At 34.5% G+C, this 26,836-nt stretch overlaps 1 protein-coding gene and 1 non-coding gene across 2 annotated transcripts in view; both read right to left on the bottom strand.

Annotated features, from left to right (window-relative positions):
• Window positions 1-26,836, bottom strand: part of RSPO3 (R-spondin 3) — a 105,903-nt gene that overhangs the window by 5,941 nt on the left and 73,126 nt on the right. The window lies entirely within an intron of this gene.
• LOC126008319 (U6 spliceosomal RNA) lies at window positions 1,503-1,609 on the bottom strand. The gene has a single exon (XR_007495655.1). It is a non-coding gene; the product is annotated as a U6 spliceosomal RNA (small nuclear RNA).

The following is a 26,836-nucleotide window of genomic DNA, read 5'->3' as shown; positions in this document are numbered from 1 at the left end:
ACTAGACGGCATACCCACCAGCAGTGAATAAGAGTTTCTTTATCTCTACATCCCCACCAGCACTGATTGTTCTCATTATTTGTGATGTGTGCCAATCTCTGTGGTGTGAGGTGGTATCTCAACATTGCTTTGATTTGCATCTCCCTGATGATCAGTGATGAGGAGCATTTTTTCATGTGCCTTTTGGCCATTTGTATTTCTTTTTTTATCAGAGTGTCTGTTCATTTTTTATCTCTATTTTTTGATGGGATTAGATTTTTTTTCTGTCAGTGCCCTGTATATTTTGGATATTAGCCCCTTATCTGATAGGTATTGGGTAAATAGTTTTTCCCACATGGTGGGTGGCTCTTGTATCTTGGGCACTATTTCTTTTGAGGTGCAGATGCTTCTCAGCTTAATGTATTCCCATCTGTTGATCTCTGCTTCCAGTTCTTTGGAAAGTGCAGTTTCCTCCTTGAAGATGCCTTTAGTCTCAATGTCATGGAGTGTTTTACCTACGTGTTGTTCTATATAGTTTATGGTATCAGGTCTGATATCAAGGTCTTTAATCCATTTGGATTTTACCTTCGTACATGATGTTGACTGGGGGTCTATATTCGCTTTTTTGCAAGTGGCTAACCAGTTCTGTCAACACCACTTGTTGAAGAGGTTTTCCCTGCTCCACTTAGGATTTCTTGTTTCTTTGTCAAAGATTAGGTTATTGTATGTCTGGGGAACATTGTCTGAGAACTCAAGCCTATTCCACTTATCTGAGGGTCTGTCTTTATTCCAATACCATGCTGTTTTGATAACTATTGCTTTGTAGTACAGTTTAACGTTGGGGAAACTAATGCCTCCAATTTTCTTTTTCCCTAGGAGTGCCTTAGCTATTTGAGGGTGTTTATTGTTTCAGATGAACTTCGTAAGTGTTTGATCCACTTCTTTGAAGAATGCCATGGGTATCTTTAGAGGGATCTCATTAAATCTGTACAATGCTTTGGGGGAGTATTGCCATTTTAATGATGTCAATCGTGCCAAACCATGAGCAGGGTTTGTGTTTCCATTTCCGTGTGTCCTCTCTTATTTCTTGGAGCAGGGCTTTATATTTTCCTATGTATATGTCCTTCATGACTTTGGTCAAGTTGACTCCAAGATATTTGAGTTTGTGTGGTACTAATGTGAATGGGATTGCCTTCTTGACATCCATTTCTTCCCTATCATTATTGGTGTATAAAAAGTCTATTGATTTCTGTTTGTTAATTTTGTAGCCTGCCACCTTGCTATATGATTCTATTGTTTCTAGAAGCTTTTTGGTAGATTTTTAGGGTTTTCTAAGTAGAGTACCATGTCATCTGCAAACCGTGAAAGTTTTACTTCTTCCTTTCCTATCTGGATTCCTTTGATATCTTTTTCTTTCCTGATATCTATACCAACCACTTCCAGTACTATGTTGAAGAGGAGTGGTGAGAGCGGACAGCCTTGTCTTGTACCAGAATTTAGAGGAAAGGCTTTTAGTTTTTCTCAAAAGTATGGAATGCTTCACAAATTTGTGTGTCATCCTTGTGCAGGGACCATGCTAATCTTCTCTGTATCATTCCAATTTTAGTATATGTGCTGCCGAAGTGAGCACACATTAGTTGGTTTATAATTTATTACATTCTCTCTTGGATATCAAATTCATTTTTAAAATTATACTTCCTGTAGTTATTAGCTCTTAAGAAAGGTTTTTGGGTAGGTATATGTGAAATAGACATTTAACTACACACAAAATGAAAGCCATTGAAATTGTTTTTAAAACCAATTTAAATATAGGGGCTGGACCGATAGCACAGCAGTAAAGCATTTGCTCTGTATGCGGTTGCTCAGGATGGAACTAAATTCAATCCCTGGCATCCTATATGGTCCCCAAAGCCAAGAGCGACTTCTGAGCATATAGCCTGTGAGCGTCACTGAGTGTGGGCCAAAAACAAACAAACAAAAAACTGTTCAAATATAAATGTAAACTAAAAGTGATTAAAAAGTATAAACATAAAAAGTAAATATGAGAGGATGATTATGAGTTAGTTTTCCCAAATTAGATGTTATATATTTGGTACCAATTAGAAATATAACTTAAAAAAGTTCCCAATGACCCTTTAAAGTCGTAATGGCTTCTGTTCCTAGAATCATAAATCAGATTTATTTATTGAGAAGTCTTAAATTATGAGATCATGAATTTCTGAATATTTGAAAAACTATGTCTTGGTGAATTTATAGTAAAATACCACTAAGGGGAGCCATTGAGCTATACCACATCACTAAATTTTTCACAAATGTATTTAAAATATGCTCCATATTTGAGATTGAGAATTAAATTTTATTGATTACATGTCTCACACCAATTAAATAAATATCCCATTAAAATAGAGTCTATTTCCAGTTTTTGTCGCTTGTTGAGTGTGGAATAAAATTCAAGTAGAAATTCATACCATTCTAAAATATAATTTTAAAAAAGGAAAAAGGAATAGTACAAAATGGGGTTTAATCTCATTTTTGAAACTAGATTGAGAAATTACTTTTATTTATAGACATGAAATTTCAATGGTTTTTTCCTTTCAGTTATCACTGAGAAAAAATTTGCAAAGGAGTGAATATTGATGTAGTTTAACTTCAGCAATTATGATCTATTATGTAGATATATCTATTATGTAGATACTTAAATGTCTTTGAACTGTGGCAATAGAAACACAGGACAGCCTGACCCAGGTAAAGAAGAAAGCTCACTGTTGGCAAGAGTATATTCCTTTCAGTTGTATTAGTAACAGTTATATTAATACTTTAAAAATGCATCTAAATCTTTGTCTTTGGTTTTGATAAAATACAATTAGCTGTTTCCTTGATAATACTTTAACATGGAATTTTATAACAATAAAAATACAATAGCATTAATAATCTTTAGGGTAAATGGTCAATTTCTCCAAACTAAAATTTAAAGCCACCTGCATTATCTGTTCTACAGTTTAACATATGAGTTAAATCTAGTGCATTTTTTATTCAACATCCAAGATACTTCTGTGAAAATAATTTGGCACATGCATTATCACATATTTCATTAAATGTTAATTTGAGTAATTATCTTGATCTCATTTTTTGCAAAGGTGTCTCTGATTAAATACATTAAAATGAAAATAACTCTTCATGGGGCCGGAGCAATAGCACAGCGGCAGGGCATTTCTCTTGCAAGTGGCTGACCCAGGAGGGACCTGGGTTCTATCCCCGGCATCCCATAAGGTTCCCTAAACCAGGATCAATTTCTGAGCACTTAGCCAGGAGTAACCCTTGAGTGACACTGGGTGTGGCCAAAAGTAACACAACAACAACAAATAACATTTTATTACCAGTATGAAAAAAATAATGTCCTCTAATCCTACCCCCTCAAGTGAGATTACACTACAGGTATGACAAATATGGGACTTTCTTTATTGAAGGATTTGGGGCTGAGTCCCCCACACCTAACCTGACACTGAAAAAAAAACACACACACAAGACCCTACCCACAGACCCCTTCTTCCTGGCAGAAAAATAGTTTAGCTCCTCCAACTAGGTTAAAAAAGAAAAAAAAAAGGGGGCCATTGATATTTCCAGGTAGCCTGGTCCAGGATGATATCTCAGAAAATGGTAGGTAGGTAGGAGGTGGATCAGATTTCCCTTTCAGCTTAAAGTACCCTCTGACAGAAATGGCCCAACTCTGCTACTTAACCTTATCAAACTCTCAAGCCACCACATTTGTTTTGGATCTATAAATCCTGGTCATGTGCACCCTTGCAACACTTCAGTATTTTATAGTAGTATCAGTCCAGTCATATCACAGCTTTTTTGAGGAGAAAGTTCCATAAAAATCTGTCAAGCTCAGTGAGCCTAATAAAGAAGGCTCAACTAGCTCCAACCACAGTCCAGTAAATTCTTAGCTATTGACTTTAGTAACACCATGGAGAGATATAAAAATCATTTCAAATTGACTCTTGTTGATTTAGGTTTGGATAATTCTATTTGCCTTTGTGTTGTAACAAATAATATGAAGTAGCTTTGTCCTGCATGGAGGCAGGCTTTGGTGAATGGGAAATTGGGGACATTGGTGAAGGGAAGGTAGGTCATACTAATGGTGGGATTGGTGTTTGAACATTTAATGCCTAAAATGACTGTATTAGGGGGAAAAAAAGCTACATTTAAGAAATATGGTCTATTTGTATCACATTCTTCTTGGAATCCCCAAACAGAGATTTACCATTAGAGACTGTAAAATTGAGGATATAAAAGTGAATAAGTCCAACCTTCTCACTTTGGATATTCAAGGTCTTCATCCTCTGCAACCTTACTCCTCTTCACATTAAATGGCTCAATTTTCTTCCTGGCCTTCACTTATCACATTGATTTTACCTGGTCTCATCTATATGGTACATTTATCTAGAATGTAGTCTATAGTGTATCTTGCTTTAACTCAGTGCTTAATAGTCTGCAAAGACATCACTGGTTTATGGAAATTTATTCACTTTTCTAATCTTTTTTTGAGACTAGTCTATTTACATCTCTTCTCTCATTGGACTCTTTTTTTTTTTTATAGGGTCACACTGGCAGTTACTCCTGGCTTTACGCTCAGAAATCACTCCTGGCAAATTCAGGAACCATATGGATGCCAGAATTTGAGCCACCATCCTTCTGCATATAAGGCAAATGCCCTAGCTCCATGCTATCTCTTTGGCCCCCTCATTGGACTCTTGATTAGAAACTGATTGCAGTAATTGAGTCCAAGTGCCTTGGGTAATCTCTTTAAAAACAGTAGGTGTAATGGTAGCTAAAGTTCACTGAGCTCTTCTAAATATTGGGTAGATTCCATAGCAAGAGCACCATGTCTGAAAGTTATACTTTAACTTCCCACTTAATAAACAATAAAACCAAGTATTCTGCAGAAAGGCAAGTCCCCTGTTTGTGACATCAGGTTGGGAATATCTATGCCCGCCCAGTGGTTCCCAACTGTGAGAAACTGTAAGCGTTGCCTGTGCATGTTTTTTCACTGTCCTGAACCTCTTGGGAGTAGGCTGAAAAGTCCCAGAAAAATAGCTCTCCCAGAGGCTCCAGAAGAATACTGTCGCTCTGCTTCACTTCGCGGCCACGCACTCTTTCTTACCAATGAACCCCACCACAACATGCAGAAAAAAATCACACTACAAGCATGACAATGAGAAAATCTTGCAGGCAAACACCATGCACAGAGAATGAAGATTATAGCGTGGATGAGCTAAAAAATTCCAACCATCTGATTAACTTCTCAGATAAGGGACTTAGAATAGAAACAAGAAAATTGATTGTAGAACTCAAAGAAAGCATAGTTTGATCTGAACAGAACACAAAGACAGAAATCAGAAAACTCCAAACTGAAATAACAGATCTGAAAAACACGATAGCTCAACTGAAAACCTCAGTGGATGGCCTCGCCAGCAGGGTAACAGCAGCTGAGGACAGAATCGGCGTACTGGAAGATCAGATGCAGAAAAACTCAACACAGCAGAAGAAATTGGAAAAGAACCTTAAGACAAATGATCAGGCAATGGAAAAAGTACTCAAGGAATGTGAACAGATGAAAATAGAAGTCTTTGATAAACTCAACAGAAACAACATAAAATCACTGGAGTCCCAGAGGCCCAGGTAGGAGATCTCCAGGAAGAATCAACTGTCAAAGACATCATCAAAGAGATACTCCCAGAGTTAAAGACTACATGCAATCAAATCCTGCATGCCCAAAGAGTACCAGCTAAAAGAGATCCAAAGAAAAACACCCCAAGACACATCCTCGTTATCATGAAAAATCCACCAGAGAGAGATAGAATACTGAAAACAGCAAGATCAAAAAAGGAAATTACATTCAAAGGAGCATCCTAAGACTTACAGCAGACATGTCACAAGAAACTATCAAGGCCAGAAGACAGTGGTGAGATATTGTGACAAGACTGAATGAAATGAGTGCCTCACCGAGAATACTGCACCCAGCCCAACTCACATTCAGGTTTGAAGGAAAGATACATAGTTTCATGGATAAACAACAGCTCAGAAACTTAACAGATGAAAAACCAGCCTTAAAGAAAAATCTGAAAGGTCTACTTTAAGACAAGAGAGACCAATAAACACAGCAAACTTATCTACAAAGATGACATTAAATCCTATGACAATCATCTCCCTCAATGTCAATGGATTAAATTCACCAATTAAAAAACACAGAGTGGCAAAATGGGTCAAAAAGATGAATCCAACCTTCTGCTGCCTACAAGAAACACACCTGAATAGTCAGAACATATATAGACTCAAAATCAAAGGCTGGAGGAAAATCATCTAATCAAACAACACCCTTAAAAAAGTTGGGGTGGCCATATTAATATCTGATGACACCAACTTTATACTCAGAAAAGTTGTAAGGGAAAAGATGGACCTTATGTACTAATCAAGGGATATGCGCAACAGGAAGAAATAAGACTATTAAACATATATGCACCCAATGAAAGACCAGCAAATTATCTAATACAATTACTGACAAACTGAAAGGAGACATCAATAATAACACAATAATTGTGGGAGACCTCAACATGGCCCTGTCTACAGTTGATAAGTCAACCAAACTGAAACCCAACATACTAACCTGAAAAGAGTAATGGAAGAAAGAGGACTAGTAGATATATACAGGACACTCCACCCCAAAAAACGTGGATATGCATTCTTCTCCAATGTACATGGGTCATTCTCCAGGATAGACTACATGCTGACACATAAAACACACCTTCATAAAATCAAGAGGATAGAAATTTTGCAGGCTACCTTTGCTTAACACAAGGCTCTGAAATTAGATGTGAACTACAAAGGCACACAGAAGAAATACTTTAAAAATTGGAAATTAAACAGCCTGCTACTGAACAACCAGTGGTCTGAGATGAAATCAAAGAGAAAATCAAAACTTTCCTGGAAACAAATGATAATGAAGACACAAACTGCCAGAATCTATGGGACACAGCAAAAGCAGTCCTGAGAGGAAATTTTATAACTTTGCAAGCACAAATCAGGAAGGAAGAAGTGGCTTACCTGAATAGCATAATGAAGCAGCTCATAGAATTAGAAAGTGCTCAACAAAAGGACCCAAAAATAGGGAGACAGAAGGAAATAACAAAGCAGAGAGCAGAAATCAACAAAGTGAAAACTCATAAAACAATTCGAAAGATCAACGATAGAAGTTGGTTCTTTGAAAAAATAAACAAGATTGATAGACCATAGCAAAACTCACAAAGAGAGAGAAACCTGATAACTCATATTAGAAATAAAAAGGGGGAGATCACGACAGATATTACAGAGATCTAAAGGGTAATCAGAGACTACTTTAAGAAACTTTATGCTACTAAACATGAGAACCTAGAAGAAATGGATAAATTCTTGGACACTTATAACCTTCCACAGTTAAGTAAGAAGGATGTAGCATATCTAACACCCCCATCACTATTGAGGAAATTGAAACTGTAATCAAACATCTGTCCAAAAAGAAAAGCCCAGGCCAAGATGGACTTACTAATGAATTCTTTCAAACCTTTCAAGAGGAGCTACTACCAATCCTAGCCAGGCTCTTTCATGAAATTAAAAAAAATGGGAACACTCCCAAACAGATTTTATAAAGCCAACATCACCTTGATACCAAAACCAGACAGAGACGCAGCCAAAAAAGAAAATTACAGACCAATATCCCTGATTAACGCAGATGCAAAGATCTTCAACAAAATCCTGGCAAATAGGATCCAATGCATCATCAAGAAGATCATACACTACGACCAAGTAGGTTTCATCCCAGGAATGCAAGGATAGTTTAAAATCCCTAAATCTATCAACATCATACACAACATCAACAACAAGAAAAATAAAAATCACAAGATCATATCAATAGATTCAGAGAAAGCATTTGATAAGGTCCAACACCCATTCTTGATAAAAGCTCTCAGCAGGATGGAAATGATAGGAACCTTTCTCAATCTAGTTAAAGCCATTTACCACAAGCCAATGGCAAATATTATCCTTAATGGGAAAAAATTAAAGCCTTTCATCTAAATTCTGGTACAAGACAAGGCTGCCTGCTCTCACCACTCCTCTTCAATATAGTACTGGAAGTGCTTGCTATAGCTATCAGGCAAGAAAAAGATTTCAAGGGAATTCAGATAGGAAAGAGGAGCAGGGAAAACCTCTTCAACAAGTGGTGTTGGCAGAACTGGTTAGCCACTTGCAAAAAAGCGAACATAGACCCCCAGTCAACATCATGTACGAAGGTAAAATTCAAGTGGATTAAAGACCTTGATATCAGACCTGATACCATAAACTATATAGAACAACACGTAGGTAAAACACTCCATGACACTGAGAATAAAGGCATCTTCAAGGAGTTCTTTCCAAAGAACTGGAAGCAGAGATCAACAGATGGGAATACATTAAGCTGAGAAGCATCTGCACCTCAAAAGAAATAGTGCCCAGGATACAAGAGCCACCCACCATGTGAAAGAAACTATTCACCCAATACCCATCAGATAAGGGGCTAATATTCAAAATATACAGGGCACTAATGGAACTTTACAAGAAAAAATTATCTAATCCCATCCAAAAATGGGGAGAAAATATGAACAGACACTCTGATAAAAAAGAAATACAAATGTCCAAAAGGCACATGAAAAAAATGCTCCTCATCACTAGTCATTAGGGAGATGCAAATCAAAACAACGATGAGATACCATCTCACACCACAGAGAGTGGCACACATCACAAATAATGAGAACAATCAGTGCTGGCAGGGATGTGGAGAGAAACTCTTATTCACTGCTGATGGGAATGCCGTCTAGTCCAACCTCCAATCCCATTGGACTCAGCTATTCCACTCCTAGGGATATACTCTAGGAACTCAAGAATACAATACAAAACCTTCTTCCTCACACCTATGTTTATTGCAGCACTATATATAGCCAGGCTCTGGAAACAACCAAGATGCCCTTCAACAGACGAATGGCTAAAGAAACTGTGGTAATCATGTGAATAATGAGGGAACTGAAAAGTCTGTCTAGAGTACAGGTGGCGGTGGGCTGAGATGGAGGGAGATTTGGGACATTGGTGGTGGGAATGTTGCACTGGTGAAGGGGGGTGTTCTTTACATGACTGAAACCTAATCACAATCATATTTGTAATCAAGATGTTTAAATAAAGAAAAAAAGAAATATAATTTTACCTTTTACACCATTATATTTTTGAAATTGGAATAAAATTGTCAGATTTTTCATATTTCATACATATACACATATATGGAGCAACGGCGCAGCGGTAGGGCATATGCCTTGCACATGACTGACCCAGGACAGACCTGGATTCGATCTCTGGTGTCCCAGATGGCCCTCCAAGCCAGGAGCAATTTCTTAGTGCTCAGCCAGGAGTAACTCCTGTGCGACACTGGGTATTGTCCTCAAAAAATAAACAAAAAACGTATAGAGAGTAAAAAGTACCAGGCATTTTATTATTTTTAATATATAAAATTTACTCACTATGAACGTACTATATTTAAGAATATTTAAAAACATACAGGGTACTATAATTTGTGTGTAGCACTATTTTGGACTTTTTTTTTTTTTACCATTTACATGAGCCTACTTCTCCTGAATCAACTACTTTTTGGTTATATGATTATATGTTTATTTGAAATTAGTTTCAATTTCCTTTTTTGGGTGCAACTGTCTTATCTTGGCTTTGAAATTCTATCTACCACATTAGGTTGGATCACAAAATTCTCAGGAACTAAATTATACACATTAATTTTTGTGTTGAAATTTCTTGAATTAGACTTGTTTGTATAAAATGTTTTGAACTAGATTTTGGGTGTCATGGAACTGGTATCAGTTGTATAAACATAAAAATGATTTTGTCTTTCTGTTAAATTGTGTGGTAAATTTTAATCCATTAAATCTAGCCAATTTTTAGTTATTTTTATAAAGAAATTAATGATCATCTTATTAAATAAATATTGTATTCCCAAGAGAGTGATTATATTCATATAATATGTGCATAATATATATTTTGGTGATTTTATATGCTTATTTTACATTTTATTATGATCACTTATATATTGTTTATTTTTAGAAATGTAATCAATGGTATGGCTGATTCCTAGCACTCACTTCAAAAATAGTTACTCCTACTTTTTAGTTACTGTAATTCATTACATTACCCACAATTTTTCAGTCTGAAAAATTCTTCTCAAACTATTAATGACAATCTCAAAAGTAAGTTGTGCGCTTATCTTAATGTTTTTGCAATGCGTACTTTACTGTGTATCCCTCCTCATTACCATCTCTTCTCATCGTGGCTTTTGCTACAAACCATGATTTCAAATCACAAGTAAATTTGGAATGTTTTGATCTACTTTTTACTGTTGTTTTAATTGAGTTGCTCTTTTGGTTGCTCATTGATGCAGTGCTAAGGGATCAACACCTGGTAGTGGTTGGGAGCCACATATCTAGGGAATAAATTTAGGCTGTGCAAGACATGTGCATTAATTGAACCACATCCTAATCCTATGTAATATTTATGTGAACTATTTCATTTTGGTCTCCAAAAAATTAAATTTGTGCAATGAAGCATTTAAAAACAATAGGATCACTTCACTGTAAAGGTATTAGACTAGTTACATAATGTCATACTTTAAATCTATAATTATTGTCATGAAAAGGTTTTATAACAAATTATTTTCTTATTTATTTTTGTTTTTTTAATCCACATCCAATAGTTCTGAGGGTTTCCTGGCTCTGTGCTCAGGAACATTTTGATGGTGCCTCTTCAGAGGAACACATGATTTCCCAGGAATTGAATTGGTTTGGTTGTGTGCAAGGGATCCTAGTTATTGTAAAGCAGAATACATAACTATCATTAAAGCCATTATTCAAGTGATCCGTTATGAAATTTGAAAAGTTATTTAGTACATTACTATGTGAATTATATTTAAACCCTTTACAATTTTTGTGAGAAGTGAGTTTGTATATTTTATCAATTTAAAATTTAAATGTAAACATATTTAATGCCACTAATCTGGAATTTTAAAGTAGTGCAAAAGCACAGATTGCTTTGAGCATATGAATATTGAAAAAAATTTGTCTCCTTGGTAAATTTTAGTTGTTTGTTCTAAATCTTTCTTAATTGGTGATTGTGCTATATCAGCTCCAGTAACTCATACCAAAGCAAAGCAATAAGATACACTTAAACTAATTGACCTATTGAATTAGTTTACCTTAGAAAAGTGGATGGCTGAAATGAATCAATATTTGATTCTAAAAGTTAATAATGTTCTTGATTCCTACATATTGTTCTCATGAGGAAGTACAGTGAGAATACGTTTAACATGTACAAAAACTTGCATTTCCCCATTTTCTATTATTTAGACGTGGAGTCTCATGGTTCAGTCTCACTCTTGACGTGCAAGTAATGGAATCTACTTATGGTAAATCTATGTCAAATTCTTATTTTATTAAGATGAAAAACAATAACTAAATCAAGATACTGTCTTCATATTTGATAAAATATAGCTTTCTAATTAACAGGAAAGTTCTTTATTTCAAAAGGCTGAACAGAATGCTACTTGAAAATTCATTCCAGCTGGTTAAATTGAAGAACTGAATGAATTCCAAAGAAAGACTATTCTTTTGGCATTGGTTATTTGATTTTTATTTGGATACATGTCATTTTGCTCCAAGAACTTGTCTCAGAATTTTTAGTTCTTCTGAGACAGGAGAGGTGTTGATAGCCATGTTTGACTGTGCTGTTCTTTCTCCCTTATCCTAATAGTCTACTCTGCTCTATTGATAGGAAAGGATGGCCTCAAACTTGCTGACATATTTTCAGTGATTGATTATGCAAGAAATGTTGATATTTTTCTACTCTCTTTCATCAGTATGTGCTACTTCACTGCTGTCTAGTTCTCATTTTACCACAATCCACTCTTTTCTTTGAAGCTTGGTACTGTTCTATGAGGGGGAAAAAATGTAACTAAATCTAAAATTATATCACAGGCAGAGGAAAGGCACAACTAGTAAGTCTCTTATTTACTTGTGCATTACTCCGTGATATTTTAGTAAAGATATCACATAAATTTACATAATATATTATTTTGAGCTGCATACTGTTTAAAGAGTCCATTTTATGCACTTTAATTATATTCACAAGTGTTTTCATTTAGCTTTGGTTTATTTTTCCTACAACATTATTCTAAACTACTTATTAGTTTAAAAATATAGAAATCCTTCTTTCATATTAAGATTTATAATGCAATTCATTCACAAATTAAAGATCATATGGGACATATTTTACCTATGCAAGACAATTCCATTTCTCTTGTCTATTCTTTTTTTTTCTTGTCTATTCTTTTTTTTTTTTTTTTTGGTTTTTGGGTCACACCCGGTGACGCTCAGGGGTTACTCCTGGCTATGCGCTCAGAAGTCGCTCCTGGCTTGGGGGACCATATGGGACGCCGGGGGATCGAACCGTGGTCCATCCAAGGCTAGCGCAGGCAAGGCAGGCACCTTACCTCTAGCGCCACCGCCCGGCTCCTTCTTGTCTATTCTTAATTAGAAATCCTTTCCACATGGATTTCTATATCCAAGAGAAAGCATCGTATAATTGCTTTATCAATAGTAGCTGTATATGACCAGAATTAGCAACTAATTCTACTTTATTTTTCTTTTGGTTTTTGGGCCACACCAGGTGACACTCTGGGGTTACTCCTGGCTATGTGCTCAGAAATTGCTCCTGGCTTGGGGGACTATATGGTCTGTCCTAGATGCCTTACCACTTACTCCATCACTCTGACCCCAACTAACTCTAATTTTTTGAGATTTTTTTTGGCAATTGACTTAATTAATCTAGAAATATTAATCCTAGATTAGTATAATTTTGCTGTATCTCATTTTCCAGCTTTACATTGTGCTTCATTGTCATTATAATGATAAATAATAGAATGGAGGAGGAGAGTTGGAAGGATAGACACATGTGCAGCAAATATGTGCATATTTATACACATATATACATATATACACATACATATGTATCTTTCCACCACAGATGGATAGTTCTATTTTCTTATAGATTTAAAAATATCAATCTAAAAACAGAGAGCTTATTTTCCAATTTTATTTTTAATTAGTCTGAAGAGGCAATTATCATACTTCATGAGTTCTTCAGAAACTTAACATAGTAACATTATAAATCACATCTAACATAACAACTAAATAATGTAGAATTTTTTTCTTTTTTAATTTTTAATTATGAGAACAAAGATGCAAAGAAAGAGGACAAGGTAAAGATACAGTGGAAGGACAATCACCCATAAACAGAATTCTCAGTAGTCCCATTGCTGATATCTTAACTTTGAACTTTTAGCCAAAGAACATTAAGAAAAATAAAACAGAACCATGTACAATTACTTTGTCCCTCAAGTCCCCAGATTGTAGTACATAATATTTCTTAGCAGCACACAAAGCAATCTAAGGACATAAAATTATGTAACTCCTTAAACATTGAAGCAAAGTACTTTTTAACATTTCCATGCACATGCATATTAGTTTAAGTTAACTCACAAGTTTAAGTGGGTTGTTTTTCTTAAGGATTAGAGTCAAAGGAGCACAGTAAAAACGGTATTAGAGTGGCAATTATTGTTTGCATAGGCACACCAAAATATGAGGAACTTGGAAAGGAAAAGCCTTGGCCTAAATACAAGGAGACCCTACCCCTGAAGTTTCCTGGCATAAGATCAACTTTAGGCTCCAGGCAAACTAGTTTGTCCAATCCAGGTCATTGATTGTAGTGCCAATACAGTTTTATTTTTTACACAGTCTCTGTTGTTGGTATCATGTTTCTGTATTAAAGATCCTGGAATCTGCATATCCTATATTGCAGTCAAGATGGTGCAGAGCATCCTCTCGTTTCATCTCACAATTAAAGGGGAATGCAGAGAACCTTTGTCCTGTAAGTAGGTCGTTGTTGTTGTTGTCAAGTCTTCTTAGTGTTAAGGGAAGTCTCTTTTGAGCAGGTCGATGTCAGAGCCATGGTAGGGTCTTCCCTGGTAGAAGATTGCTTCCAGGTGTTGTTATAAAAACCTTGCATGTTTCATAGATAGCTTCCCAGATTCAGGGGTGAATGGAGGATGCCCATTTTTCTGAGGCCTGTGCCAGGTCACTATATCAATGTTCAGGGTGTAAGGCCCCATTGCACTACGAGATTTCTGTGTTCCAATCTCTATTAGATAAGAACTCATTTGTATGTATAGCATTTTCCCATTTTAATGTGCCTATGCAAACAAGGAATAATGCCACCTGGCGTTATTGACACATATAAGAGCCATAAGAACAAGTCCAACAATCCCCATGACCTGGTTCAATCATAAGCATTAAACTGAGGGACTCTTCCACCAAAATTCCTTATTGAACAGCTCACAAAGAGAAGACAAGATAAACAATGGGTAGAATCATCATGGTAAAAGAATATTTAGAAGAATTATAGCTGTTAAAGAAAATACACATAAAATATTCAAAAGACATGTGTGTCCATTTTATGTCTTTTGAAATAGTTGGGCATTGTTAAATACAATGCACAACTTTGGTCTGTGATTAGAACTGTGTAGTACTGAAGTTAAAAAGGGTAAATGTCAGGTGTTGATGGTTGAGGGTGGGAGAGTTAAGGAGTAATAATGAGCTTTGTAGGGGTGTGTGAAAGGGCAGAATCTGTTGGGGCAGGAGGTTGATCTTGGTGCCTAATAAATTAAAGAACCGAGGGTAAAGAGGGTTAATTAAGGGGAAGATAACGAATCCAGATTGGGAGATAAGGGAGTAGAAGGGGCTCTGGTGTGGAGGAGGGGAAATATATCAGAGGGGTTATATACATTGTATAGATGAATTGTTTATGGATTAGGCTTGGCAGTCAGAGAGGACCACAGTATAGGAACTCACGTCTACATATACACTGATTTTAGAGACCTATTTGAATATTATCCTCCAAATCTAGGAAATTCCATTTTTTTCCTGGAAACATTCGAGAATTAAGAACATTTTTGGGTGTTGTTAAAAAGTATATAATGCGCCTGTGCAGTTTTGAAAATGAATACTAGTAAGTAGAGAACTCCTGAATGGGGTCCAGTCTGGCGTGGGGTATTTATTGTGTTCTTATTAAGCATTTACTAGGTGTTAACTTTTTAGATGTTACATTTGATTGTTATATTTGTAAATTTAAAAAATGTGGGAAAGTAAAGATATTTTAATAAACATATAATGAATGCAAAGGAAATTTAAGAACTATTTTAATTCTACGCTCATTCATTGCTGTGTATGTAGACTTTTCTTCATAACACCTTATATTAAAAACATATTCCCTTTTCTTTCTTTTCTAATTTATTTCTTTGCATTAGTTTGATTGGCCTTCTAAGAAGTACGTAAGCATATGTATTTCTAGTAATGTAGATAATAAAAATGGTCAAATTTCTATTTTTTCTAATAATAGGAAGAACAACACAATAACTAAATACTATGAACTTTACAGAAACTCAAACTTAATTTTGAATCTTGAGGTATATGTATTTATATAATTTTACGTATTTATTTTTGGGACACATTTTGTAGTGTTCAGGTGTTACTCCAGACTCCAGGCTCTGTGTTTAGGGATCATTTCTAGTAGGAATAGGAATGGCGTATGGGTTGCCAGGGGTTGATCCCTGGGTTAGTCATGTGTAGGCAAGTGCCCTGACCACTATATTATCTCTTCACAACCCCTAAGTAAATATTTAATTAAAAATGCAATAAAGTAAATACAATGAAGTGAGAAAAGGCCTTTTTTGAGAAAATTATGTTGGGTAGAAAACATCAGGGTTTCTAACAACAGGTTTCTGTTTCCTTTGCATTGTTTTGTGCACAGTAGACATATACAGGTAGTGCTACTCCATTACACTGAAAAATTTGGTAGGCTTTGCCATTTTCTTTATAAAAATCTATGTACTACAGAAGGTACTCAACAAAAACTTGCTGAAAAATTAAGTGAAAAGCTTAAAATTATTATTTTGGTGCTATTTTCCCACATGTAAGAATTCTGTGATTACCACTATTTCAAATGCTTTATTTTATTGGGTCCCACTTATTCAGCTATTTCTGTGCCAATGCCATTTTCAGTGATCACAGCACACTCAACAGCACACTAAGTCTCTGAGAAATACTTTTTATATGTCTTATTCTGGAAGGTTAACCCTGGAACCAACGTCATGATGATTAATTAGAGTATCCCAATGACTGATCCAGGAAGAGGCCTTGGAATATCCATCTCACAAGAGAGAGGCTACAGAGGTCCAACCAGCTTCTACTCTAAAACATAACTTCTTTGTTTTGTCTTGTTTTGTTTTTGTTTGTTTTGTTTTTGGGTCACACCCGGTAGCGTTCAGGGGTTACTCCTAGCTCTACACTCAGAAATCACTCCTGGCAGGCTCGGGGGACCATATGGGATGCCGAGATTCAAACCACCGACCTTCTGTATGCAAGGCAAACGCCTTACAACCATGCTATCTGTCTGGCCCCAACATAACTTCTATATGAATTTCTGAGATATAAATTTGGGGATAAGGCTAATGACTCACTTCATATAGGAATGTGGATCATAATTAATCTTCGAGCTCAAAGCTGAAAGATGATACCCTAACAAAGGCTTTCTGAGACTGGAAAATAAAAAATGGTCAGTAAGATGGACAGAGAGGGGACAAAGGAGAAAAAGAGAAAGGGACTTTGAATGATTGTAAAATTTGAGTATTTTGAAATTTGGTCATTTTGCCAAAATAACTTTTTCCACTTTAAGTTATTTTCTACAGCATGAGTAAATGATGCTTTATTTGGTAAAGATGGAAGTGTAGTCCTCTTTCAAATAATAAAATATGACCCTGACTCATCTTGGATCAGTTTTGGAGCTTTGAAGTGGCACATATAGTCACAGAAGCCTGATTTCTCCCTTGAGTTTGGAATGACTGCGGCTTTTGTCATAATCTATTGAATTTTGCTCTCAGTGGAAATCCACTAACATAAAGGGCTTTGGGGTAGTGTGATGAAACTTCTAATTTAAGAGGGTGTAGTAAGGGTAGCAGATGGCATGCATAATGCAATTAATGGGAAGGGAAAGTCCTAGAAAAGACTTAAGAAAATGAGCTGAAAATTAAAGAAATTGTGACCATCTCTAAAGAAATAAACTCCGTTCTATCCAATATCCAGGAAAATTCATACTTATTATATGAGCATTTTTTTCATTTAAGAATCAAATAAGATGATCCTGAACATAAAAAGACCAAATGAGAAAGGAAAAAAAAAATTTTAAAGGGCCAGATAATTTTTAATAATTTACATTAAAAATAATTTTGAGCAAGGTGATTAGTCTTTTTGTGAGCTTGATCACTGTATCAAAGCAGATAAGAGAATGTAAAATCAATGATTATACAAAATCCCCAACCTTTTGGGCATTTTTAAAAAGAAAGAGCAATAGCACTCAAATAGTTTTAACATTATCAAGGAGTAAAAATGTTAAAGGATGGAAGGAATAAAAATGCTAAATTTGTATCTGCATTGCTCTGGACACTTGGAAATAGAAGGTCAAATCCTCTGTATCCTATTATATCCTGGTCACTCTTAGCCAAGCAAATGTTGGGGCCTGAAAACTCTGTTGTAATTTTTTTTAGCTACAGAGGCCTTGAGGATTTGAGCGCAAAACTTCTGGGCAGACTTCCCTAAGTATGAGCAGCTCTGGATATAAATATGTGAGCTGACCTAAATAACAGAAAATGATAACAGTGGCTTCTACAAAGCAGCAACTATCTCAGAGATCACTGAATAGTTTAACAGAAGATTTTCATTGCCATTTACAACATATGGTAAGCATGTGCAAGCTAATGTACTTAGCATTTTTATTTATACATGAATTAATACAGTAACATATTTGACTGTACCAGTTACTACCTGTTTTAAAATATATGACCCTTTGCCTATATCCATCCTTCTAGTTGCATTTCAAAGGCTAATTTCTTTATGAAAATTTCCCCAGCTCATTCTATTGCAGGTGAGGAGGGATGCAGTAAATATAGCTTGTCTGACCTTGGACTTTGAAGTCAGATCTGAGTCTGATTCTCTGCCAAATCATTTAGTCATTGTCTATCCTTGGGGGATGATGATACTTCAACTTTAAGCATTTATTTTTTAAAGTATATTATTAATCTGAAGTATATTCTTAAATCTGAAGTGAATATGAGAACATGTGCAATTTAGACTTGACTATATTCAAGACTAGTAATGTGACCTTAAGTAAAGCACTTTCTGTGCTTCATTTATCAAACTAGACAAGATAGTTCTTGTTATTTTCACTATTTAGACTGGTTGTGGAAAGATTTATGAAATTTATAATTCCTAAAACAATAGTGATGCTAAGGTCTCTATGAAAACATAAAGCAGTTGAGTAGGTCAAATCTTATTTGAAACAAAATAATCTTAACTTGACAAGAGCAAAATCTCAAGGCACTTAGTTCTTTTTAAATGTTTTTGGAAAAATCCTTATACATACAAGTGAAACTACTTTTGTAAAAATAAAAAAAATTAACATTTATCTCTTATATATTTCTCAAGTTCATTATTCTATAATCTCATTTAGCTGAAATTTCTATCATGTCTAGAATGTAATTTTTCAAGAAAAGAGAAATATTTGTATCTAGGTATCTATGTATATATATAGACATAAACATAGATATAGATATATTCTATGTTGTAAATCAGGTTACCTTCTTTGGGTGTGTGTGTAAAGTTGGACCATAATCCAGTAAAACTGTGGGCATACTCATAACTCTGTTCTCAGGGATCATTCCTACCGATGGTCAGTAGACCATATGTGGTATAGGGATTAAACCCAGGCTAGCAGTATGTAAGGTAAGTGTCCTAATCCCTGAACTATCTCTCTAATCCCAGTTTTATACTTTAAAGCATTAAAAGTTGAACTTTTTTCTTGTAGTTCTCTTTTTAACAAGTCCCAATATTAGGAGTAAAACATTTAGAAGAACTTCAGAACAAAGTATAGCCTATTTAATAATTTCTTTCTTTTAGCCTTGCTTCACCATATTATATGATTCAGTAATAGTTTATTTCATAGTCTTTTTTTTTATTTTGTTTTTGCCTTTGTGTTTCAAATGTTCCTCAATGAAAACACTATTTAGCTGGAAATATTCACTTGGCCTACAAGAAACAATAAAAATTTACCTCCTCTGTTTCCAGAAATCTTACCAAACTATTTACTTTTCCATTAACTGTATTTGTGTGTGTGTGTGTGTGTGTGTGTGTGTGTGTGGTTTGGTTTTGGGTCACACCCAGTAGTGCTCGGGGCTTCATCTTGGCTCTGCATTCAGGGATCACTTCTGGCAGGCTTGCAGGACCAAATAAGCTGCCAGGATCAAACTTAGATTGGCAATCTGTAAGGCAAGCAACCTACCTTCTGTACTATTGCTCTGTCCCAGATGTTTACAATAAAATCTCCCATAAAAATTTAATTTTCAAATGAACTTTCATGTGTATCTTCCTTGTCATTATACTTCAAGTATCTAGCAGAGTTCCTGACATATAAAATGGTACAAGTTCCTGACATATAAAGTGGTACAATATATAAATTTGAATGAAGGGAAGAATAAACAGAAAGTTTAATGCCTAAATCTTGTAAAGAAGTGGTACCACACTGTATAAACAAGTTTAACATGTACTCTATTCATAAGAACAAAAATTGCCTTTTGAGAACTTCAGGTTCTTAGACTTACTTTTTCTTTGTCACAATTACACTGCTTTGCAGTTTATACTGCTCTTAGTAAAGGAATTTTTGCTTTGGTGATGATGTGATGTTGTAAATAAAACTGTTCTATATGAGCCATGGCTTTATTACATCACCCCAGCTGGGAGCAGTAAAGATACAAGGCGGCTTACTCACGGTACCATCACATCCAGCTTCCAATTTCTAAGCTACAGTATGTCCCTGATTAATATGGACAACACATGTATACATGAGGTAGGGATGATAGATTTAATTGTATTCTTCTACAGTCTGTAAGAAGGATCAACTTTCCTTTTTTAAGTTAGTGTAAGATAGTTAAAGGGGAAACAAAAAATTAGGAAAGAAATCAGTAGATTTAACAAAATCTGTCAATCATTTCTTATGATAGAAATAATTTCTGTGAAGTTACCTTTCATAAAAATGAGCAGTGTCAGTTAATGTTTGTACTTCACTTGGAGATCATTTTTTCAAGCCTGATTAAGAGAGAATTATATAAATTGGGCTTCCTTGAAGTTTCCAAGAACTTTGACCTGTTTTTCTAGAATAGCCTTGTGGTAGGTAGAATAGCAGCCTTCCAAAGATGTCTTGTCCTCATCCTAAAACCAACGAATACATACCTTATATGGTAAAGGGAATGATGAATGTAGGAAATGAAGAGTACTAGAAGCTTATTTTGAAGTGAGGGTGTTATCTGGGATTTTATACTCAGCCTGAACTAAATAAGTATAATGGTAATTAATAGTGGAAGAAGAGACAAAAGAGGTGGTCAGATATGTCCTGTGAATGGGATTTAACTTAATATCTGTGGCTTTGAAGGCAGAGGAAAAAGTCATGAACCAAGATTTACAGGAAAATTCTTCAAGAAGTAAAAGGCAATGAAATAGAGAATTATTTAGTGTCTTTAGATTGGAACACAGTCATTTTGAATACCTTGAATTTATTCTGGTAAATATGTGTCGGGTTGTCAGTAAGTAAAATTGTAAATTTCTGTTCTTTAAGGCACTGAATTTCTGCTAATTCATGGAAATAATAGAAAAGTGTTACAAGTTCAATCTTTGCAATGGTTTTCTTACATTCCAATTTGTAAATACATACTCCAGTTTGTAGAAACAGTTTTTATTACACCATTAAAATGCTCTTAGACTCATAAATATATTCTCTTAGTTATGAGTAGCACCTAACTTATCTGCACAGGCCATTAAAACATAAGCATCTCCTTTCCCTTTCCATAAATTTTATTTTCTAAAATTTGATAAATTGAATTTATTTATTGACAACTTCAGTAATATAGATCAAAGGCAGTCATGTATCAGAGAATTCACAGTAAATATTGTTACATCTTTATTATTTATCTAATTATGAGAATAATTTTTTATTTTCTAAAAGTGATCAAATCATTAGCCAGAATTTGAAACACAGTAATTTATTATGCTTAGAAGTTTATTCCCACCTTATTTTTAAATAAAATTTTGGATATGTTTTCAGTGTCAATTTATGAGAAAGATTCCTATTAAGGAGAAATTCATCTGGACTATATCATCTGCAAGATCAGTTTTAAGAATAAAACAAATGTGAAAACAGCGAGATTCTTTAAGAATGAAAGGATGCCTTCCTCCTATGCCCACGCCAACTTGATTAGAGAACTTTGGGGAATTCTCATGTTTTCTCTACTCTGGGTGTTCATTGCTTCAGTTCTTCCTATCATAACCTCCTGAGGTCAGACAGTGTTGCCCTTTTCAGAGACTTTTTTTTTTTAGTTGTTAAAGTCTTTTGAGCTAACAAGAAATTAAAATGGGATGCTGCGTTATGTCAGAACTGCATGTTTAGTCTGCTTTTTTAGAAGTAACCAAAAAAGTTATAATTGAAAAGACACAGATGCTCCTTTCTCAGCAATATTTCCATAGTTTGAAGTGTAATATGAAATAGTCAGAATCTAGTATAATAGCTATTTTGTATATATACATATTTTATTAGTGAACGTTCATGAAATATAAATATCTTTTGAAAATGCTAAGATTAGAAACACTTAAAATGAAATACTACTTTTATATATCATATAGTTGATAACATAAGGTAATAAATTTTATACTATGTTTATGTGATCACTTAGTTCAATATGTTTTTCGTTGACCAATATCACAGGAAACTGGTATTCTGCTATTCCGTAGGACTTATAAGTCAATATATTTACAGCATGAAGAATTTTTTATTTGTTAGAGTTCCAAGTATTTTAGGAAACTCCTCAAAGAGACACAAAAAGTCAAGTCACTAAAGATTTAACCAATTTTCTTGAAGCAATTTTATGATTATCTAAGAAAAGTAGGGTTCAGATGAAAACTTCTCAAAGACATACATGCTGTTATGAGTTTAGACATTAAAAATGTGTGTATGTCTTAAAGCATTTTAACAAGTTATCTCTGATATTTACATGCTGTTCAACCCACATTCTACAAAATGTCTTCAGTTGCCAACTACAATGTACTTTTTCAGACTTCATATAATAAGAGATTTAGTTGACATAACTATGACATATGCATTCAACATAACGAAGACTTTCTTAAAAGTGCTAGTAGAGGACTCAATTAAATGCCTATTAACTTAAAATCATTATTATACCTTATTTTTATTTCAGAAATGAATAAAAGAAAACTGCATTCCAGAAATTAGGAGACTAATACTAGTGTGAAGAAACTAAAATAGTTTTTGTTTAAGAATAAAAAGAATAACAAAACCCCAATTAAAAGGAAAAGACAAAATGTGAAGACCAATGTGGGGCTCTTTGTGCCATCATGCTCTTCGTGCTCATCCTGGCCTTGGACTTAGAATTAACCTTTAAGAAAAAGCAAACTTGAGGGGGAAAAAAAAAAGAAAAAATTGTCTTCTTCGAAGTCCTTACCCCTTTGTATTTTATCTTTTGCTCAAGATATAAAGACATGCAATATTTTGATATATATTTTTTAAAATTTCATTCATATATTGTTTCATCATTTTAATTTTGCAGCCTGATCTGATTATTTTGCTCCTATAATTTGTGACCTTCTCTAGTCATACTTTATAACTTATAATAACAAAACACAGAGTTAAGTTCTTGTGACCATCACTTATTACTGGCATAAAACCTTTGGTGACAACCTCAGATTGATTCCAGATTGTGTTTGCATCCACATCTTCCTTCTACTAGGGTACTGCCCTCTGTTGTAATGGGGGGTAAAGTCAGAGTCCAGTTTGCTGTATATTCATTTGGGTTTAAGAAGAAGGGAGCTGCTCAGAGTTGACAGCTAAATGTGGCTTTTGATTTACCTGAGATAAAAAATTGTCATAAGTAATTATTTGGTACAATTTGGTAATCTAAAAAACTGATGATTTACTTTTGTGATATTTAAGCAGATTTTAGTTTCTGGATTGTTTCCAAAAATTGGGAAACGGGTTATAGTTTTTGATGATTTGTTGGTTATTTGTTTTTCTTTTAAATTCCCAAGAAATGAGCAATATCCAGTGGGAACACAGACATGAGCAATGGATTTAATAGTTATTCTCATGGCCCATAAGCCATGGTACATCACATAAAAAAAAACCAAAAGGCAGTCCAATCTTAGATCAGAATTCTCAATTAAATTCTCAATTTCCAATTAAAGAAATTATTATTTCTTTATTTCTATTATTAATGAAGGACCACATTCAAAGGAATTCTTTTTGCTTGTTTGTTTTGGGGGCACACCCAGCAGTGCTTAGGGGTTACTCCTGGCTCTGCGCACAGAGATTGCTCCAGGCAGGCTCAGGGGATCATATGGGATGCTGGAGATCGAACCCCAAGTCAGTCCCAGGTCGGCCATGTGCAAGGCAAATGTCCTACCATGGTACTATCGCTCTGGCCGCTTCAAAGGAATTCTTGGTTTAAGACATATTTGTTCAATTTTGTGGACTTTTTTTTTTTTTTTTTTTTTAGGGGAGGGTCGTGTCCACTGGAGCTCAGAGGTTACTCCTGGCTCTTTGCTCAGAAATCACTCCTGGCTCGGGGAACCATATGGAATGCCGAGGATATCACCCTCTCCATCCTGGGTCAGCTGCATGCAAGGCAAGTGCCCTACCACTGTGCTACCACTCCGGCCCGGTTTAAGACAAGTTTGAGACTTTTTATATAGTGTAAGGGAAAAGCAGGTAATTTTTATTAGAAATAAAATGTTATTTTCACAGGGAATCATAGATATTTTAGTGATAAACAACAGTTACAAAGAACCTTGTTTTGCAGCCAATTTCATCTGAGCTAAGTGAAATTTAACTTTATGACTTAAATTTGAAATTCTATAACCATATAAAAACTGCAACAGAACATAATTTTTGAAAAGTGTACCTTGAACTTCTTCATTGTCCAAACTCTAGATTGTCAGAAATACATCCTACATAAGTCTCTGGTGACTCCTAAGTCAAAGTGCCCTTTTTCCCTTTTAGATGCTAAAGCACATTGTGCTCATTTAAAATCTTATTATTTCCATCTGTTTAACCATATTAATAGTAATCATGAAAAATAGCTGACCCAAACTAGTGGGCTTTTAGGACCCAAAGAAGCGGATGGGATGGGGTAAGTATTTTAGGTTTAGTCACAAAAAAAGGAAATGACAAGTTCCCCCGAAGTTGGAGCTCCATCCCCTCTTCTACAGGCTTCTTCTTCAGTTTCCTTTTCTGCTTAGTCATAGCTTTGACTCCCACTCTGAGATTAATTGCATGACCCTTGGAAATGAATGATCTTCCACTTAATCTTAGCCAGTGCAATCTGGACAACCTCAGGGTTGGTGAGGCTCCTCTTGGGTGGTTTTCATTTGTTTAAAGAACATTAAAGTATCTCATAAATCTATATTTATTATATTGGTGAGTAATCTTCTATAATTAAATATGAAATGCTAAAGACAATGTTAAGGTAACATTGGGGTCACAAACCTCTTTTTTATGGTGGTTTCATGGCTGTGAAAAATACTCTGGAATTTGCTTTTGTCTTTATGTCTGCATCTGTTTAACATTACAAAAAATCCAACAGTATATCATTTTCAGATGGGCACTTTGTTAGTGTTTAAAAATAATATGTATTTTAAAAATTATAAATAATTAATTCATAGGAAAACAGTTTAAGATAATAATATCCTCTTACAGTATAATATGTCCTCACCAATATTAGAAAAATTGATGAGCCATCCTTTAAGAGCATATTCAGGTTTGGTGCTAGATTTTTATTAACTTTCTGACTGTTATGGAAATGCAAAAAAAAAAACAAACAATAGACAAATCAGACTGCAATTAAATATCTAGGTTAAGTACTAGAATTTGGAAAAATATGATACAGAAGACAGAATAATGTGTGCTAAGATTGACCTTTTAATGATTTGCCAGAAAAGCATAATCGAGATCACCAGAAAAGCATAATTGAGAAAATTAATATTGAAATAAGAAATATTAAAGAGACATATAGATACACAATAAAGATGTCAAACACTTTGTTACTAGTTTATCATTAAAAAATGCTACCAGGCTATACCATTTGATCACTGGAGCAGTTGTGCCATTTTCTTTTAGCAGCAATAGACTAATTATATATATATATATATAGACTATATATAGACAATAGACTAATATATATGTATATATTTTTTCAAAGAAATGAACATGATGGCATGTTTTTCAAACATTCTGTAGTAAAACTCTACTTTGGATTTTTATATATTCAATATTCAGTAAAAAGTATACTTCCCCCCTTACACTTCCCACAAAAACCCCTAAGTAATATTATAAGACATTATCTTCAATAAAATAGCATTATTTGGATCAGAGTAATAGTATGTAGGATGTTTGCTTTGCCTGTGTCCAACCTATGTTTTATTCTTGGTAGCCTGTTTAGTCCCCCCAAACCTGTCAGGAGTACAGCACCAGAAGTCCTCAGCACTGTCAAAACCAAAAACCAAAACATTATAAAAGCTCTAGTTAAGTTTACCAACAACAAAAAAAAATCAATAAAAAATTAATGAATATACTGACAGAGAAAGACAAAGTTCCAAATGTAGGAATCAAACCACAAATCAACAAGTAACTTTTATTCTAAGAAAATGTTAGAGTAGAAAAGAATTATTGAAGGCAAAGGTTTAAATAAAGACTGAGTGCTTTTAACAGTAGGCAGAGAAATAACTTCTTTTAAATTGGAAATGTTTATAACATTTATGAACAATTTTTAAAATTGAATGCATACTCATGCACTTGTGCCTAAAGACAAAGAAAGAAGTGAAGGAATATGAATTATTTATGCACATATTTCATTGCTACTTTAAATAATAAGGATAAAATAGCCCAAGGTAGAAAACACCTTTGTTAATCTAAACAATATTTCTGACAGGCATTTCTGCAAACTGCCTTAGGACAATTTTACTGAGTATGCCAAATGAAAATGAATTCCATGATGAAGATACATATAAATAGTTAATAAAAATAGATTATTAAGAATGTGTTGATAAGTATTTCCAGTTCTCTGACTCCACAAGTTACTATTTTTGTTTACATCCTCTTAAAATTCTAGGAGTGTGAACTAAATCTATTGCCATATTGAAAATATGGCAGCAATGAAGTCAATTTGAATAGCCACAATTCTCATCATAAAATAGCAACAACAAAATGAAATCCAGCATAAAGTAGTTCCATAATATATCGGTTATCCAGATGTCTTAAGAAACCATGTTTCTTTTGCTCTTTTCCCACCTCTTGGTCTTTTCCTATTAAGAATATACCCACTATTTCAAAACTGGAGTAAATAAAGTGTTTATAAAAAATATACTGGTAAAGCCAAAAGGCTACCATCCATTTGTTCTTATTTTTATTAGGCCATCTTGAATTTGAAAATCTCTAATTATGCTTCAAATGCTTAGAATGTTTAGTAGACTGCTAGTATTATTTTTATTAATTAAAAATCTGAATATAATTTAAA

The sequence above is a fragment of the Suncus etruscus genome, chromosome 4, assembly GCF_024139225.1.
Source record: "Suncus etruscus isolate mSunEtr1 chromosome 4, mSunEtr1.pri.cur, whole genome shotgun sequence".
NCBI classification, from domain to species: domain Eukaryota; kingdom Metazoa; phylum Chordata; class Mammalia; order Eulipotyphla; family Soricidae; genus Suncus; species Suncus etruscus.
Note: the sequence above shows the minus strand (reverse complement) of the source record. Positions and strands in the feature narration are given on the sequence as shown.